This window comes from Monodelphis domestica, chromosome 5 (genome assembly GCF_027887165.1).
Source record: "Monodelphis domestica isolate mMonDom1 chromosome 5, mMonDom1.pri, whole genome shotgun sequence".
Taxonomy (NCBI): domain Eukaryota; kingdom Metazoa; phylum Chordata; class Mammalia; order Didelphimorphia; family Didelphidae; genus Monodelphis; species Monodelphis domestica.
In genome coordinates this window covers 21,837,551-21,854,197 of record NC_077231.1, presented here as the reverse complement: position 1 = coordinate 21,854,197, position 16,647 = coordinate 21,837,551, and the positions used below count along the sequence as shown (strand labels likewise).

At 33.5% G+C, this 16,647-nt stretch overlaps 1 pseudogene; it reads left to right on the top strand.

The window, feature by feature from the left end:
* The first annotated feature begins 15,735 nt into the window (after nucleotides 1-15,735).
* On the top strand, nucleotides 15,736-16,357 carry LOC100012408 (high mobility group protein B1-like; annotated as a pseudogene).
* Nucleotides 16,358-16,647: the final 290 nt, after the last annotated feature.

Here is a 16,647-nt window from a genome sequence, read left to right as displayed (position 1 = left end):
TAGCACTGTTGGATTTGTAGCCCAAAGATATAATAAAGAAAAAGACTTGTACATAAATACTCTTAGCTGTGCTCTTTGTGGTGGCCAAAAATTGGTAAATGAGGGGATGCCCTTCCATTGTGGAATGGCTGAACAAATTGTGGTATGTGTTGGTGATGGAATACTATTGTGCTCAAAGGAACAATGAACTGGTGAAATTCCATGTCAACCGAAATGACCTACAGGAATTGATGCAGAGTGAAAGAAACAGAACCAGGAGAACATTCCTTCCTTCCTTCCTTCCTTCCTTCCTTCCTTCCTTCCTTCCTTCCTTCCTTCCTTCCTTCCTTCCTTCCTTCCTTCCTTCCTTCCTTCCTTCCTTCCTTCCTTCCTTCCTTCCTTCCTTCCTTCCTTCCTTCCTTCCTTTCTTCCTTCCTTCCCTTCTTCCTTCCTCTCATAGGGTCACAAGGGAATGATCTTCGGTATACCCATGCCAAGAGAACAGCCAAAGTTGTATCCATGAATTTTAATCTCTAAGCCAATCAAAGGTATATTTTGTCCACTTCCTTATAAAACACTAAAGTAGCAAATCTCTTATTAATTAATTTCCTCCAAGCTTAATCTCTCTCTCTGTCTCTTTCTCTCTCTGTCTCTGTCCCTCTCTCTGTCCCTCTGTCCCTTTCTCATATATATATATATGCATATATATGAGAGAGGGGAGGGCAAATCATCATCTTCACCAATCCCCCTCCCTTATGTAATGAAGCATTGATCATGTTTAAATATTTTTAGTCATGTCTGGCCTTCTGTAACAGCATGGACTGTAACACAACAGAGCTTTCTATCCTCCATTATCTACCCATCTGTCTAAACTCATGTTTGTTGCTTCTATGACAGTATTTATTCATTCAGTTCTCTGCTTTCCACTTCTTTTGCTTTCAGTCTTTCCCAACACTGGGGTCTTTTCCAGTGAGTCTTATCTTCCTATTATATGGTCAAAGTATTTAAGCTTCAATTTCAGTATTTGTCCTTCCAATGAGTAGTCTGAATTATTTTTTTAAAGTATTGACTTTTTTTTATCTCTTTGCTGTATAAGAGACTCTCAAAAATCTTCTCTGGCATGAAAGTGCAGAAGCATCAATTCTGTGGTGTTCAGCTTTCCTTTAATCACTTTCTTACATAACTACTGGGGGAGGGGGGGAAGCTAGCAAACAAATCATAGCTTTGATTATATGGACTATTTTTTGGCAAGGTGATGTCTCTGCTGTTTTAATATTCTGTCAAGATTTGCCATAACTTTCCTTCCAAGGAATAAATGTCTTTAGCAATATTTGAACTCAAGAATAATAAAATCTGATACTTGTGTCTATATGAGTGTACATAATCAAGAATACCTGCAATATAATATATATATACATATAGTCAGATATTATTTTTTTCCTAAGGTTGAATTTACATTTAATATATGTGTATATTCTATCCTTATTGTTTTCTTAATTATATATATATATACATGTTATATATGTACATGTGTGCATATACATACTTGCAGATACACAAATATATATATGTGACACTTGAAAAATAATAAGCATCATCATAATAAACACAAAGAATCCAAAACCATGTCATTATTTCACTAGTTACAGAATAAACTTTCAAGATGCAATATTCCTTTATTTCAAAAACTCTATATCCATATATAGATATGGATATATATATATATATATATCCATATAGCCATATAATGAAAAGTATCTATTTGAAACAAAAAACAATCAGAAAGAGATTCATGCAGTCAGCAAATTTCTGAGTTCTGACTCTGTCACTCCTCACTCATATTCAGTAAAATACTGTGGCTCCTTATTAGCCTGATGATCAAATATAGAATACCCTTTAGTGTTCAATTTTTCCATTCCCCCCTACTTTTCTAGTCTTCTTATACCTAATTTCCTACACCTCATACTCTGTGATTTAATGACAATTATTTTTTATTCTTTACATGGATACTCCATCTCCAGCTCATTGTGTTTTCACTGGGATTCCTCCAGTACCTGGAATTTTCTCACTCCTTATTTCTACTTAGTGGTTTGCTTCAAGTTTCCTTTAAAATACTAAGTTTTTGTAAGAAGTCTCTTTTGATTTGTATTATTAATGCTATTCCCTGCCCTCTGAGATTATCTTCACTCTATCCTTTCGCTTACTTTTTGTATTTACTTATATTTGTCTTCCTAATTAGTGTATAAGTTCCTCAAAAAAGGACTTGTTTTATAAACTTTTTTCCCTGCTCCCTCAATGTAGAACACTTTCTGGAACATAGTAAGTGATTTATAAATTTTTGTTGATTGCACTTGTCTTGGGAGTAATGGAATTAGATATCTTCTGTTTTTCTTCAGCAGCTATACTTTCTGGTCCATAAAGAAAAATGAAGTACAAAGGCAGTTGTAAACTTGTAAGGTAGTATTGTCAATTCTAAAATGTTCTCCCTCCCAAGCATCTACACAATCCAAATTCACTGAATAATTTTCTCCTCTCCTGACTACTGAAAGCTGTTAGATTCTTCTTTGATCTGGGGAAGTAGAGCCAATGCAGATGTCTTTCAAACTCATGATAGTTTTTGTTTCATTTACTATAAGTAATGCTATGATAATGTAAACTTGGGTTTTTATTGCTTTCTGTTAGTGTGAATATAATGTAAATCTGAAAAAATATTTTAAATCACTATATGAATTGAAAGAAAGGGAAGCACCTTCAGAGATTAGATTATTTATTATGTACCTATGAAATTATGTCATACAATATTATTCTTTAAGAGGTGAAAGACTGACAATAGAGAAAGAAGGAAGAACAATTGGGGTATTAAATAAAAATTTAAATTAATTTTAATAGAATTTTTAGCATTAGAAAAATTAAATTATAAATGATATTTGAGTAATTCAGTGGATAGTTCTATGGTAGTTTTATAAACCTGCCAATGGATAATTATATAGTGACAAGATTTATTCATTATATAACTTAATTATTCACGATATAAAGATTATAGATTTAGAGTAGGATGAGATCCTAAGTCATAATTTCCAAACACTTCATATTACAAATGAGGAAAGTGATGTTCAAAGACAGTAAGTGAATTGCCTAAAGTTACACAAGTAACAAGTTCAAGAACTGGGTTTCTGTCTTGTAAGGAACTAAGAAGTTAAGTGGTTGGTCTAAGGTCACATGATATGTGAAAAGGCAATTCTTGAGTCCATATCTTCCATGTTCCAAAGCTAGTTCTCTTTCAATTATTCTTAACTCCTTCCCTTTCTCTTCCTCTCCCCCCTCTATCTCTCCCCATTACATTAAATAATTTAAATCTCATCACAGCCTATTACCTTTCATTACTCCCATTTTACATGCAGAAAAGGGCTGTGAAAGGTTAAAGTAACTTGCCAATGGTTGAGCAGCTCATAAATGTCAAAAGCAGGATATGAAACCAACTTTTCCCTTAGTCTACCACTTATTCTGCCTTACTCCATGCTTATAAAATATGGGTTCTCCTCTACACAACTAGAACTGAAAGGATAGGTAAAAAAGAAGAAATTATGGATAAATGTGGCTAGCTGTCTCAATAAAAAATTCCCACTGTGCAACAACGAAATAGTTTTGTTTTCATTTGACTTGGTATAGTTTGAGATATGGAATTTTTTCTGTTTGTAAGAGTATCCATAACATAACTTCAGAGAAGGGGAAAGCTATCTTCAAACTCCTTCCTTCTCACTTTCAAAACTATTATAATCTAGTTCAACTCTAAAATCTTTTCTGGCTTTTTGTCCTATTCTGGATTATTCCAAGCATAATCACCATCTCTTCCCCACTGCCCTTCCTGCCTCACCCTTCTTTCTGCTCCCTTTCTCCATTTTCTCCCCTCCAAGAATACTATATCTTTTGATCTATTTAAAATGAGAAATTTACAAAAATAACAATTTTCAAACAGCAAGATAAAACTGTTTGAATGCTTTTGGAAATTATTCATTACGTTACTTTTCTGGTCTGTGCTCTGTTTGGATATTTTCTGTATATAACTGTAGTTTAGAAAAAAAGCAAAAAACTTTATATATTACCAAATGATGATGGAGGAAATCAGGCAAATGTGCAAACTGAGTTAACCACAAATTTATCATATTGGAACAAAATAGTCATTTTACAGATCCCTAATTGCTTATTAACCCTATTTCCAGTACAGGTTGTTCCAAACATTATTTTCTCTCTTTATACTGTCTCCCTCATATACTGTCTCCCTACTCCTTCTCAGATAAAGATATCACTTGATATATTATTGGAGTATAGATTTCTTCTCTTTTATGTTCACCACATTGTCTTTTACCTTATTCTTCTCAAGAGAAGGCCTTACCTCATACTTCCAAAAAATGGAGGCTATTTGCAATTTGCTTCCTTTTTTGATTCTCTTCATCTTGAAACCCCTCAATATCAGTTTCTCTTCACTTCAATAGCCCCTATTTAAACCTTTAATGTTTCATTTGCTTACCCCATTTTAATGTTTTATTTTTTTAAAGTGAGTATCCATTTCTAAAAGATTTTATATTTCTTTTGATAAGTTTTAATTTCTAAATTTATAGTAAAACAGATGTGCGTGTTCAGTATAGAAGAATCCAATTCTTATTTAAGATGTTAATTTAAAATGTCATCAAAATGTGTTTAGTAGGAAAATCCATTGAGACTTACTATCTCATTTTCAAATGCATCCTGGGGGCACAGTTAGTCACAACTCAGATCTTTCATTATAGGAATAATAAACATCATCCAAATATACACAATCACATACACACTTAAGTATGATCAATTAACCTATTTTCTTTAAAACCAACCATTGTATCAAGCAGTTTAAGATACTTGGATGCTTCATTTCTAGTTGATAGGACAACATATGCAAAAAATATCTTTCTTATTTCCATTTTAATTAGATGACATTAAAATGGTAATTCATCAAGAGATTTTAATGCATGATTACTTAATGGGCACTTTTGATGAATTTAAGAGCTTATAATCAGTGAGTCTTTTTTCTACTATAAGTAGGGATTTGTTGCTACACATATTTCTATCACATTCTTAGTGGGATTTACTGGTACTGCTAGTATATCAAAAGAATACTAAGAATACTTAAAAGACTACATCCTTTAAATAGACATAATAACATGATCATGAATTTAGCACATAAATGAGTCTTAAGAGAATGAGTAAAAACCTTTCTTTTAAAGATGGGAAGATAGGGGCAAAAAAAAGATAAATGACTAGTTCATGGTTACACTAACAGAGTGCCTGAAGCAGGATTCAAACTCTAGGCTTCCTGACATCAATTCAAGCATGTTCTCTGCTTTATTATTATTATTTTTTTTTACTTTTAAACATTATTTTATTTGTTCATTTTCAAACATTATTCTTTGGAAACAAAGATCACTTTCTTTTCATCTCCCCCCTCCCACCACCCCTCCCATACTCGACACACAATTCCACTGGGTTTCACATGTGTCCTTGATTCGAACCCATTTCCATGTTGTTGGTCTTTGCATTAGGGTGTTCATTTAGTGTCTCTCCTCAGTCATGTCCTCTTAACCCCTGTAAGTCCAGTAGTTGCTTTTCCTCGGTGTTTTTACTCCCACAATTTATTCTCTGCTTGTGGATGGTGTTTTTTTATTCAAGGTCCCTGCAGATTGTTCAGGGACATTGCATTGACACTAATGGAGAAGTCGATTACATTCTATTGTACCACAGTGTATCAGTCTCTGTGTACATGTTTTCCAGGTTCTGCTCCTTTTCCTTTGCATCACTTCCAGGAGATGTCCCAGTCTCCATTGAATTCCTCCAATTTATTATTCTTTCCAGCAAAATAGTATTCCATCACCAACATATACCATAATTTGTCAGCCATTCCCTAATTGGAGGGCATCCCCTCATTTTCCAATTTTGGGCCACCACAAAGAGTGCAGCTATGAATATTCTTGTACAAGTCTTTTTCCTTATTATCTCTTTTGGGTACAAACCAAGCAGTGCTATGGCTGGATCAAAGGGCAGACAGTCTTTTATCACCCTTTGGGCATAGTTCCAAATTGCCTCCAGAATGGTTGGATCAATTCACAACTCCACCTGCAATGAATTAGTGTCCCTAGTTTGCTATATCCCCTCCAACATTCATTACGTTCCTTTGCTGTCATGTTGAACAATCTGCTAGGTGTGAGGTGATACCTCAGAGTTGTTTTGATTTGCATCTCTCTGATTATAAGAGATATAGAGCACTTTTTCATGTGCTTATTAAGAGTTTTGATTTCTTTGACTGAGAACTGCCTATTCATGTCCCTTGCCCATTTATCAATTGGAAAATGGCTTGAATTTTTGTACAATTGATTTAGTTCTTTGTAAATTTGAGTAATTAGACCTTTTTCAGAGGTTTTTGTCATGAAAATAGTTTCCCAATTTGTTGCTTCCCTTCTCATTTTGGTTACATTGGTTTTGTTTGTATAAAATCTTTCTAATTTGATGTAATCAAAATTGTTTATTTTACATTTTGTGACTCTTTCTATGTCTTGCTTGGTTTTAAAGTCTTTCCCTTCCCACAGGTCTGACATGTATATTATTCTGTGTTCACCTAATTTACTTATAGTTTCCTTCTTTATATTCAAGTCATTCACCCATTCTGAGCTTATCGTGGTATAGGTGTGAGGTATTGATCCAGACCTAATCCCTCCCACACTGTCTTCCAGTTTTCCCAATAGTTTTTGTCAAATAATGGGGCTTTGTCCCAGAAGCTGGGCTCCTTGGGTTTGTCATATACTGTCTTGCTGAGGTCACTTACCACAAGTCTATTCCACTGATCCTCCTTTCTGTCTCTTAGCCAGTACCAAATTGTTTTGATAACTACTGCTTTATAGCATAGTTTGAGATATGTAACTGCAAGGCCACCTTCCTTTTTATTTTTTTTTTCATTATTTCCCTGGAAATCCTTGATCCTTTGTTCTTCCAAATGAACTTTGTTATTTTTTTTCTAATTCAGTAAAAAAAAATTGGAAATTCAATAGGTATAGCACTAAATAGATAAATAAGTTTGGGTAGGATGGTCATTTTTATTATATGGACTCCTCCTACCCATGAGCAGTTAATGTTCTTCAAATTGTTCAAGTTTAGTTTTAGTTATGTGGAGAGTGTTTTGTAGCTGTGTTCATATAGTTCCTGTGTTTGTCTCAGGAGATAGATTCCTAATGATTTTATTTTGTCTAAGGTGTTTTGAATGGGATTTCTCTTTCTAATTCTTGCTGCTGAGCTATGTTGGAAATATATGGAAATGCTAATGACTTCTGTGGGTTTATTTTGTATCCTGCAACTTTGCTAAAGTTGTTGATTATTTTGACTACCTTTTTGGTTGATTCTCTAGGATTCTTTAAGTAGACCATCATATCATCCACAAAGAGCAATAACTTGGTCTCCTACTTGCCTATTTTAATACCTTCATTTTTTTTCTTCTCTAATTGCTACTGCTAGAGTTTCTAGTGCAATGTTAAATAATAGAGGTGATAATGGGCATCCTTGTTTCACTCCTGATCTTATTGGGAATACCTCTAGTTTATCCCTATTGTAAATGATGTTAGCTAATGGTTTTAGATATATACTGTTTGTTATTTTTAGGAACGGCCCTTCTATTCCTATGCTTTCTAGTGTTTTTAATAGGAATGGGTGTTGTATTTTATCAAAGGCTTTTTCTGCATCTATTGAGATAATCATAAGATTTTTGTTGGTTTGCTTGTTGATATGGTCAATTATGTGGATGGTTTTCCTAATATTGAAGCAGCCCTGCATTCCTGGTATAAATCCTACTTGATCATAGAGAATGACCTTCCTGATCACTTGCTGAAGTCTTTTTGCTAGTATCCTATTTAAGATTTTGCATCTATATTCATTAGGAGATTGGTCTATAGCTTTCTTTCTCCGTTTTTGCCCTTCCTGGCTTTGGAATCAGTACCATGTTTGTTTCATAAACGGAATTTGGTAAAACTCCCTCTTTGCTCATTATGTCAGAGTTTGTATAGTATTGGGATTAGCTGTTCTTTGAATGTTTGATAGAATTTACTTGTGAATTCATCAGGCCCTGGGGATTTTTTTCTTAGGGAGTTCTTTGATGGCCTGTTGGATTTCTTTTTCTGATATGGGATTATTTAAGAATTCTATTTCTTCTTCTGTTAGTCTAGGCAGTTTGTATTTTTGTATATATTCTTCCATATTGCCTAGATTGGTATATTTATTGCTATATAATTGGGCAAAGTAGTTTTTAATGATTTTCTTAATTTCCTCTTCTTAGGAGGTGAGGTCCTCCTTTTCATCTTTGATGCTGTTAAATTGCTTTTCTTCTTTCCTTTTTTAATTAGATTGACTGGTACTTTGTCTATTTTGTTTGTTTTTTCAAAGTACCACCTTCAAGTCTTATTTATTAGTTCAATAGTTCTATCACTTTCTATTTTATTAATTTCTCCCTTAAATTTTAGGATCTCAAGTTTGGTTTTCTTCTTGGGATTTTTAATTTGTTCACTTTCAAGTTTTTTTATTTGCATTTCCAATTCATTGATCTCTGCCCTCCATAATTTGTTAATATATTCACTCAGGGATATGAATTTTCCTCTGAGTACTGCTTTGGCTGCATCCCATAAGTTTTGAAAGGATGTCTCACCATTGTCATTTTCCTCAATGAAATTATTAATTGTTTCTATGATTTGTTTTCTAACTAACCTATTTTGGAGTATCATATTATTTAATTTCCAATTAATTTTTGATTTGGTTTTCCATGTACCCTTACTGATCATTATTGTTATTGCCTTATGATCTGAAAAAGTTGCATTAATTAATTCTGCTTTTCTGCCTTTGTATGCCATGTTTCTGTGACCTAGTGTATGGTAAATCTTTGTGAATATACCATGTGGTCCTGGAAAGAAGGTGTATTCCTTTTTGTCCCTATTTATTTTTCTCCATGTGTCTATTAACTCTGATTTTTCTAAGATTTCATTAACATCTTTTTCCTCTTTCTCATTTATTTTTTTATTTGATTAATCTAAACTTGATAGTGGTTGGTTTAGGTCTCCCACTAATATGGTTTTACTCTGTATCTCCTCCTTCAATTTTCCTAGTTTCTCCATTAGAAATTTGGTTGCTTTACCATTTGGTGCATACATGTTGATTAGTGATATTTCCTTATTGTCTATATTCCCTTTTAACTGAATATATTTACCTTCCCCATCCCTTTTAACCAGGTCTATTTGTGCTTTGGCTTTGTCAGATATCATGATTGCAACTCCTGCCTACTTTCAATCAGCTGAGGTCCAAAAGGTTCTACTCCATCCTTTAATTCTGACCTTGTGATTATCTATCCACCTCATGTGTGTTTCTTGGAGACAACATATGGTAGGGTTTTAGATTCTAATCCATTCTGGCATTTGTCTACATTTTATGGGTGAGTTCATCCCATTCATGTTCAAAGTTATGATTATCACTTGTGGATTTCCTGGCATTTTGATATCCTCCCCTAAATCTGACCTTTCTTCTTCAGCTATAACCTTTTAAACCAGTGATTTACTTTAGATTAGTCCCCCATTCCCCTCCTTTGATATGCTTCCCTTTCTACTCCCTCTCTTTCTGTTCCCTTCCCCTCCCCCTCTCCTTCTCTCCCTTTTTGTATTCCCTCTCCCCACCCCTCCTTAATTTCCCCTTCTCTCTTACTCTGTTGGATAAGATAAAGTTCAAGATCCCAATGGATCTAGATGTTCTAAGCTCTCAGATTTGATTTCACTGAGAGTAAGTTTTATGTTATATCAATTCTCACTCTCTTCCTCTCCTTCTGATGGAATTCTTCCCCTCACCTTCCCATGTGTATCTTTGTGTGACAAAGTTTATTCTATTTAGTTTTTTCTATTTCTTAAAGTATATCTTAGTACCATCAAAGATATCACCCTCCCTTTTTCTTTCTTCCTCCCCTTTCTCCATATCATCTTTATGCCCCAATCTTTCCCTATGCGTGATTCTCCTAACTACTCTAATGATGCATACAATTTTTGAGAGTTACACATTACATTTTCCCCACATATTAATATATATATATATATAATTTGATATAAATGTAGTTCTTATAGAAGAGAGTTTGAATAAAAGAAAAATATAACATTTTTCTCCTTTTCCCTTTCCTTCATATTTACCATTTTTACCAAGAGCCATACATATGGCTCTTTGTGTTTGAATGTCAAAATTTCCACAGAGCTGTGGTCTTTTCTGATTCTTCTAATTACTATAATAGTGAACATAATTTGAGACTTTCAAATAACATTTTCTCTCTATATTAATATATATAATTTGATCTAATTGTACCCATTAAAGAAGAAAGTTTGAATAAAAAAACTTTTTCCACCTTTCCCTCTTTTATTTAACTTTTCATGTTTCTCTTGATCTTTATTTTTTATATTAAACTTGTAAAGATTAAAATTTAGGAACATGGGGAGACTGAGGCAGGTAGAAATTAGTTTCTCTCTGCAAGGAGTATTATATTTTTTGAGGTTTATTAAGGATTAAGGATTAAAGAAAATACAGTATAAAAGAAAACATGCCTAGGCCAGAGGCCTAGAAAAGACCTCACCTACATTATGGAAAGAGCCACATCTGCTCCAAAATGGAAGTCCAAAAAAAGAGAAAGCACGCTCAAAAGCCTTTGCAATCAGCTTAAGTACCTTCTCGATCTTGCCCACCTCAGAATTCCGTGAGATTACAAAGCATTTTGGGGAAGTGGAGCAAGGACTTGTGGGGTTTGAAGTCCAGAGTTCAAATCTCAATTTTACAAACTTTCCACTTAGTTCTAGTCTTTTCTTTACAAACATTTGGAAATCTTCTATTTTGTCGAATGCCCATACTTTCCCCTGGAAGTATATAGTCAGTTTTGATGGATAGGTGATCCTTGGTTGAAGACTCAATTCTCTTGCCTTTCTGAATATCATGTTTCAAGCCTTGTGGTCCTTTAGTGTGGAAGCTGCCAGGTCTTCTGGGATCCTGATTAGTGATTCTTGGTATGTGAATTGTCTCTTTTTGGCTTCTTGTAGAATTTTCTTCTTATCTTGAAAATTCATGAATTTGGCAATTACATTCCTGGGAGTTGTCTTTTGAGGATTTAGTGTAGAGGGTGTTCTATGAATTCTTTCAATGTCTATTTTGTTCCCTTGTTCAAGAATATCAGGGCAGTTTTCTTGGATCATTTCTTGTAGTATGATGTCAAGATTTCTGTTTATTTCTGGCCTTTCAACTAGACCAATAATTCTCAAATTGTCTCTCCTTGCTCTGTTTTCCTGATCTGTCATCTTCTCAGTGAGATATTTTATGTTTTCTTCTCTTTTGTCAGTCTTTTGACTTTGCTTTAATAATTCTTGTTGTTTTGCAAGATCATTGGCTTCTAGTTGTCTAATTTTGGTCTTTAAAGACTAGTTTTCCTTTTCAGTTTGGTCTATCCTGCTTTTGTGGCTTCCAGTTATTTTTCTCCAATTTGGAGTTGTTGTCCTTTAAACTGTTATTTTCTCTTTGAACTATTTCTCACTTTTCTTGCCAGAAGGCTTCCATATTCTTGATAAGCTCCAATTTTAATTCTTCAAGAGCTTGTGGACAATTTCCATTTTTTGGGAAAGTTTTGGTGCATTTATTTGAATTTCCTCTGTAGCCAGGTTTTTTCTCCATAAAATTTTTTTCAGCGTCTATCCCTTCTTGTTTTTCTTAGAGTGATGTTGTTGTTCCTGGCCACTATTTGCCCTCACTGCGGAGGGTTTTCCTTCCCTTTTAAGTCAGAAATCTGAGTGAGATGGGCAGGCTCTCTGTATATGGAGTTATGGAGCAAGGATTTTGCCTGAGGCAAGCTCTCAATTCTCCACACCTTCTGCTGTTTGCTGCCCTTCTCTGTGTTCTCTTCCCAAGAGTGGCCAAGGTCTGTGCTCTTCGGCCTGCTGGGGTTTTAGGTCTAGTTGCTGTCAGGGGTAGGTCTTTTTGCTGCTTCTAAGCTGCCACCTTGACTCTGCCCCCTCCTCTCTCTCTCTACCGTATTACTTTTAAGGCTTTGGTAAATTTTTCTATGAGAATAATAGAATATATTATTTATATCTTGTGGAACATTTCTAGTCTGAGTTTTATGAGACATGGACAAATATTATTTGAGGATTTCATGCTAATAAATGGAAAAAATGTTAAGTTTTTGCAAAATCTTTGTTAGGATATTGAAATTTCAAATTAATAGAATATAACATTTAAACACTGATCACTCTCTTATGGGTCATCATAGTCAAAACAGTTGAAGTGATTTAAATTGAAAATATGATAGATAACTAGATTATTATAATTTACAGATAATAGGTTATTAAAAGATAGAATAATAGCAATAATTTATTTATGCTTAACTGCCTATTATCTAAACTCTGTGTATCACCTAATTCAACTGCTTCACTCTACAGATAATTAAAATGAAGGATAAAGAATGAAGGTAACATGCACAATGTTAGCAAATGACAGAGAGTAATTGACAGTGATTGACAGATGTAGGAATTTAAAGCAAGTTAACTTCCCTTTTCACTACTTCTTGACTCTGATACATTAGAATTAAAAGAAAGTTGAAAATTTTGAGGAATCTTTTAACCTAACTTAAATAAGAGAGACAAAATCTTCTCCTTCACTTCCCAGAAATTTTTTTAATGTTTTATTTCCCCCATTACATGTAAATAGAATTTTTAATATTTGTTTTTTAAAAGATTTTGAGTTCCAAATTTTGTCCCTTCTTCTGACAGAAGGAAGGAAGGAAGAAAGGAAGGAAGAAGGAAGGAAGGAAGGAAGGAAGGAAGGAAGGAAGGAAGGAAGGAAGGAAGGAAGGAAGGAAGGAAGGAAGGAAGGAAGGAAGGAAGGAAGGAAGAAAAAATATATAATGTTTTAGTCTGCATTAAGATTCCATCATTCTTTCTCAGAGAGGAGATGGCATTTTTCATCAAAGGTATTTTGGATTCCCTTGGTTCACTGCATTGCTGGGAATAACTAGGTCATTCACTGTTCAAAAAAAATATTGCGGTCACCATATACAATGTGATTCTGGTTCTTCTTACTTCACTTTGCATCAGTTCATGTAAGTCTTTCCAGATTTTTCTGAAATCATTGTGCTTGTCACGTTTTACAAAACAATAGTATTTGGTCACAATAATATATACCACAACTTGTTTAAAAATTCCCCAGTTTCTCCCTTATCCATAGATCTAAAAGGTAGACTGTTCTATGCCTCTTTAATCTGTTTACAGTATCTCCCTTTATATTTTGATCATATAGCCATGTTGAACTTTTCTTGGTGTACAGTGTGAAGTGTTGGTCTATTCCCAATCTCTGCCATACTATTTTGCATTTTTTCCCAACAGCTTTTGTCAAACAGTGAATTCTTGTCCCAAAAGTTTGGATCTTTTGTTTTATAAAATGCTAAATTACTATGGTAGTTTATTTATGAAATATTGCGTATCCAATCTATTCCATTGAATACATCACTATTTTTAAGCTAGTGCCAGATTGTTTTGATGATTATTACTCCTTTGTAAAACAATTTAATATCTGGCACTCCAAGGTCACTTTCCTTCACATTTTGTTCATTATTTACCTTGATATTCTTGACTTTTTTGTTCTTCCTGATGAATTTTTGTATTCTTTTTTCTAGTTCCATGAGATAATTTTTTAGGAGTTTGATTGGTATGGTATTGAATATGTACATTAATTTAAGCAAAATTGTCATTTTTGTTATATTTGCTCAGCATTTACATGAGAAATTAATACATTTCCAATTGTTTAGACCTGACTTTACTTATGTGAAATGTTTTATAATTAAGTTCATACAGTTCTTCGGTTTGTTTTGGCAGATTGACTCCCAAATATTTTACATTATCTACTGTTAATTAAAGTGGAATTTCTTTTTCTATTATTTTGCTGCTAGAATTTGTGGGTGTATTCTGATGGCATGTGGATTTATTTTATATCCTACAACTTTGAAGGTTATTAATTATTTCAACTAATTTTTCATTGATTCTCTAGAGTTCTCTAAGTATACCATCATATCATGTTAAGAGGAATAATTTTATTTCTTCATTGCCTATTCTAATTCCTTTGATTTATTTTTCTTCTCTTATTGTTAGAACTAACATTTTTAGTACAATGTTGAATAATAGTGATGATAATCAACATCTTTGTGTCACTCCTGATCTTCATAGGAGGGTTTTTATCTTGCCCCCATTATAGATAATACTTGCTTATGGTTGCAAATAGCTGGGATCTCTCACTTTAAGGAAATCCCTTTTTTTTCCAATATTTTCTAATTTTTCAATGAGGAATGTGTTTTCTATTTTGTCAAAATCTTTTTATGCATCTAGTCACATGGTTTCTGTTAGTTTTGTTATTGATATGATCAATTATTCTGATAGTTTTTCTAATATCAATCCAGCCCTGTTTTCCTGGTATAAAACCCTCTAACTTATAGTGAATGATCCTTGTGATATATTGCTGTATTCCCCTTGCTAGTATTTAATTTAAATTTTTGCATCAATATTCATAAATGAAATTGGTCTATAGTTTCCTTTCTGTTTTTGCTCTTCCTGGTTTGGGTACCAGAACCATATTTGTGTCACAAAATAAAATTTCTAGGACTCCTTCTTTGCCTGTTTTTCCAAATATTTATTTATTTTTGGAATTGTTATTTAAAAGTTTCATAATATTCACTTGTGAATTCATTGTGCTCTAGAGGTTTTTCCTTGTATCTTCATTGATAGCTTGTTCAATTTTTTTTCTAAGATGCGATTGTTTATGCTTTCTATTTACTTTTCTGTTAATCTGGGCAGTTTACTTTTTCATTAATATTTATCCATTTCATGTAGATTATCAATTTTATTAGCATGTAATTGGGTAAAATAACTCCTAATAACTACTTTAATTTGGTCTTAATTGGTGATGAATTCACCCTTTTCATTTTTTGATACTAGTAATTTGATTTTCTTCTTTCCTTTTTAAATCAAATTAAACAATGGTTTATTTAGTGTTTTTTTAAATAAAATTAGCTTTTAGCTTTATTAGTTTCAATGGTTTAGTTATTTTTGATTTTATTAATTTCATTTTTATTTTCAATATTTCCAGTCTGGTGTTTAAATACTGGGGTTTTTAATTTGTTCATTTTTCCAAATTTTTAGTTGCATGCCCAGTTTAATCTTTTTTTTTTCTGGATAGAATCTCATTGTAGTTAATTCACACTCTATTAACTCTTATGTATATTCCTTCTAATTGCCCTAATCTTGATAAAGATTTTTATTGATTTTATTTTTATTATCATACAAAACATACTTTCATATTGGTCAAGGTTGTAAGAACACATTCATGCAAAATCAAAACCCCAAAATAAAACATTAATACAAGAAAATGTACTTGGATCTGCTTCCATGGGACTCCAACAGTTCTTTCTGGGGAGGTAAAATTCTCCATCATAGGTCTTTCAGGGTTGTCCTGCATCATTTCATTACTGAGAGTAGTCAAGTTTTCATAGTTGATCATCAGGCAATATTGCTGTTACTGCATATCATGTTCTCTCCCAGGATTGCAGTATATTGAGCTCCATAGAGCCAGTGCCAGGACAAGTAAAAGCCAGATGGGCACTGGGCTACTCTGTGCAGCACTGAGGAAAAATAATCTAAAATGGGCAAAGGTGATCCTAAGAAGCCGAGAGGGAAAATGTCTTCGTAAGCCTTCTTTGTGCAAACCTGTCTGGAGGGACACAAGAAGAATCACTCAGATGCTTCTGTGAACTTCTCAGAATTTTCTAAAAAATGCTCAGAAAAGTGGAAGACAATGTCAGCTAAAGAGAAAGGAAAATTTGAGAACATGGCAAAAGCTGATAAGGTTCCTTATGAAAGAAAAATGAAAACCTGCATACCACCTAAAGTAGAAACAAAAAAGAAGTTTAAGGATTCCAATGCACCGAAGAGGCCTCCTTCAGCATTTTTCTTATTCTGTTCTGAGTATTGTCCAAAAACCAAAGGGGAGCATCCTGGTCTTTCTATTGTAGATGTGGTCAAAAATTTTGGAGAAATGTGAAAAAATACTGCTGCAGATGACAAACAACCTTAAGAAGGCAGCTAAGCTGAAGGAAAAGTATGAAAAGAATATTGCTGCATACCAAACTAAAGAAAAACCTGATATGGATAAAAAGGGAGGTGTTGTCAAATCTGAGTAGAACAAGAAAACGATGGAGGAGGAAGTAGATGAGGAAGGTGAAGACAATGAGGAGGAGGATGAAGATGATGATGGCGATGAATAAGTTGGTTCTAGAGCAATTTTTTTCTTGTCTTTAAAGCATTCAATCCCCCTTGTACACAACTAAAGAAAAAAAAAATTTGAAATGTAAGGCTGTGTAAGATTTGTTTTTAAACTGTATAGTGTCTTTTTTTGTATAGTTAACACAGTACCGAATGTGTCTTTAGATAGCCCTGTCCTTTAGTGGTATTTTCAATAGACACTAACCTTGCCTGATACAGTATGGAGGTTGTAAATTGGCACGGAAATTTAAAACAGGTTCTTGTTGGTGCACAGCATAAATTAGTTATATAT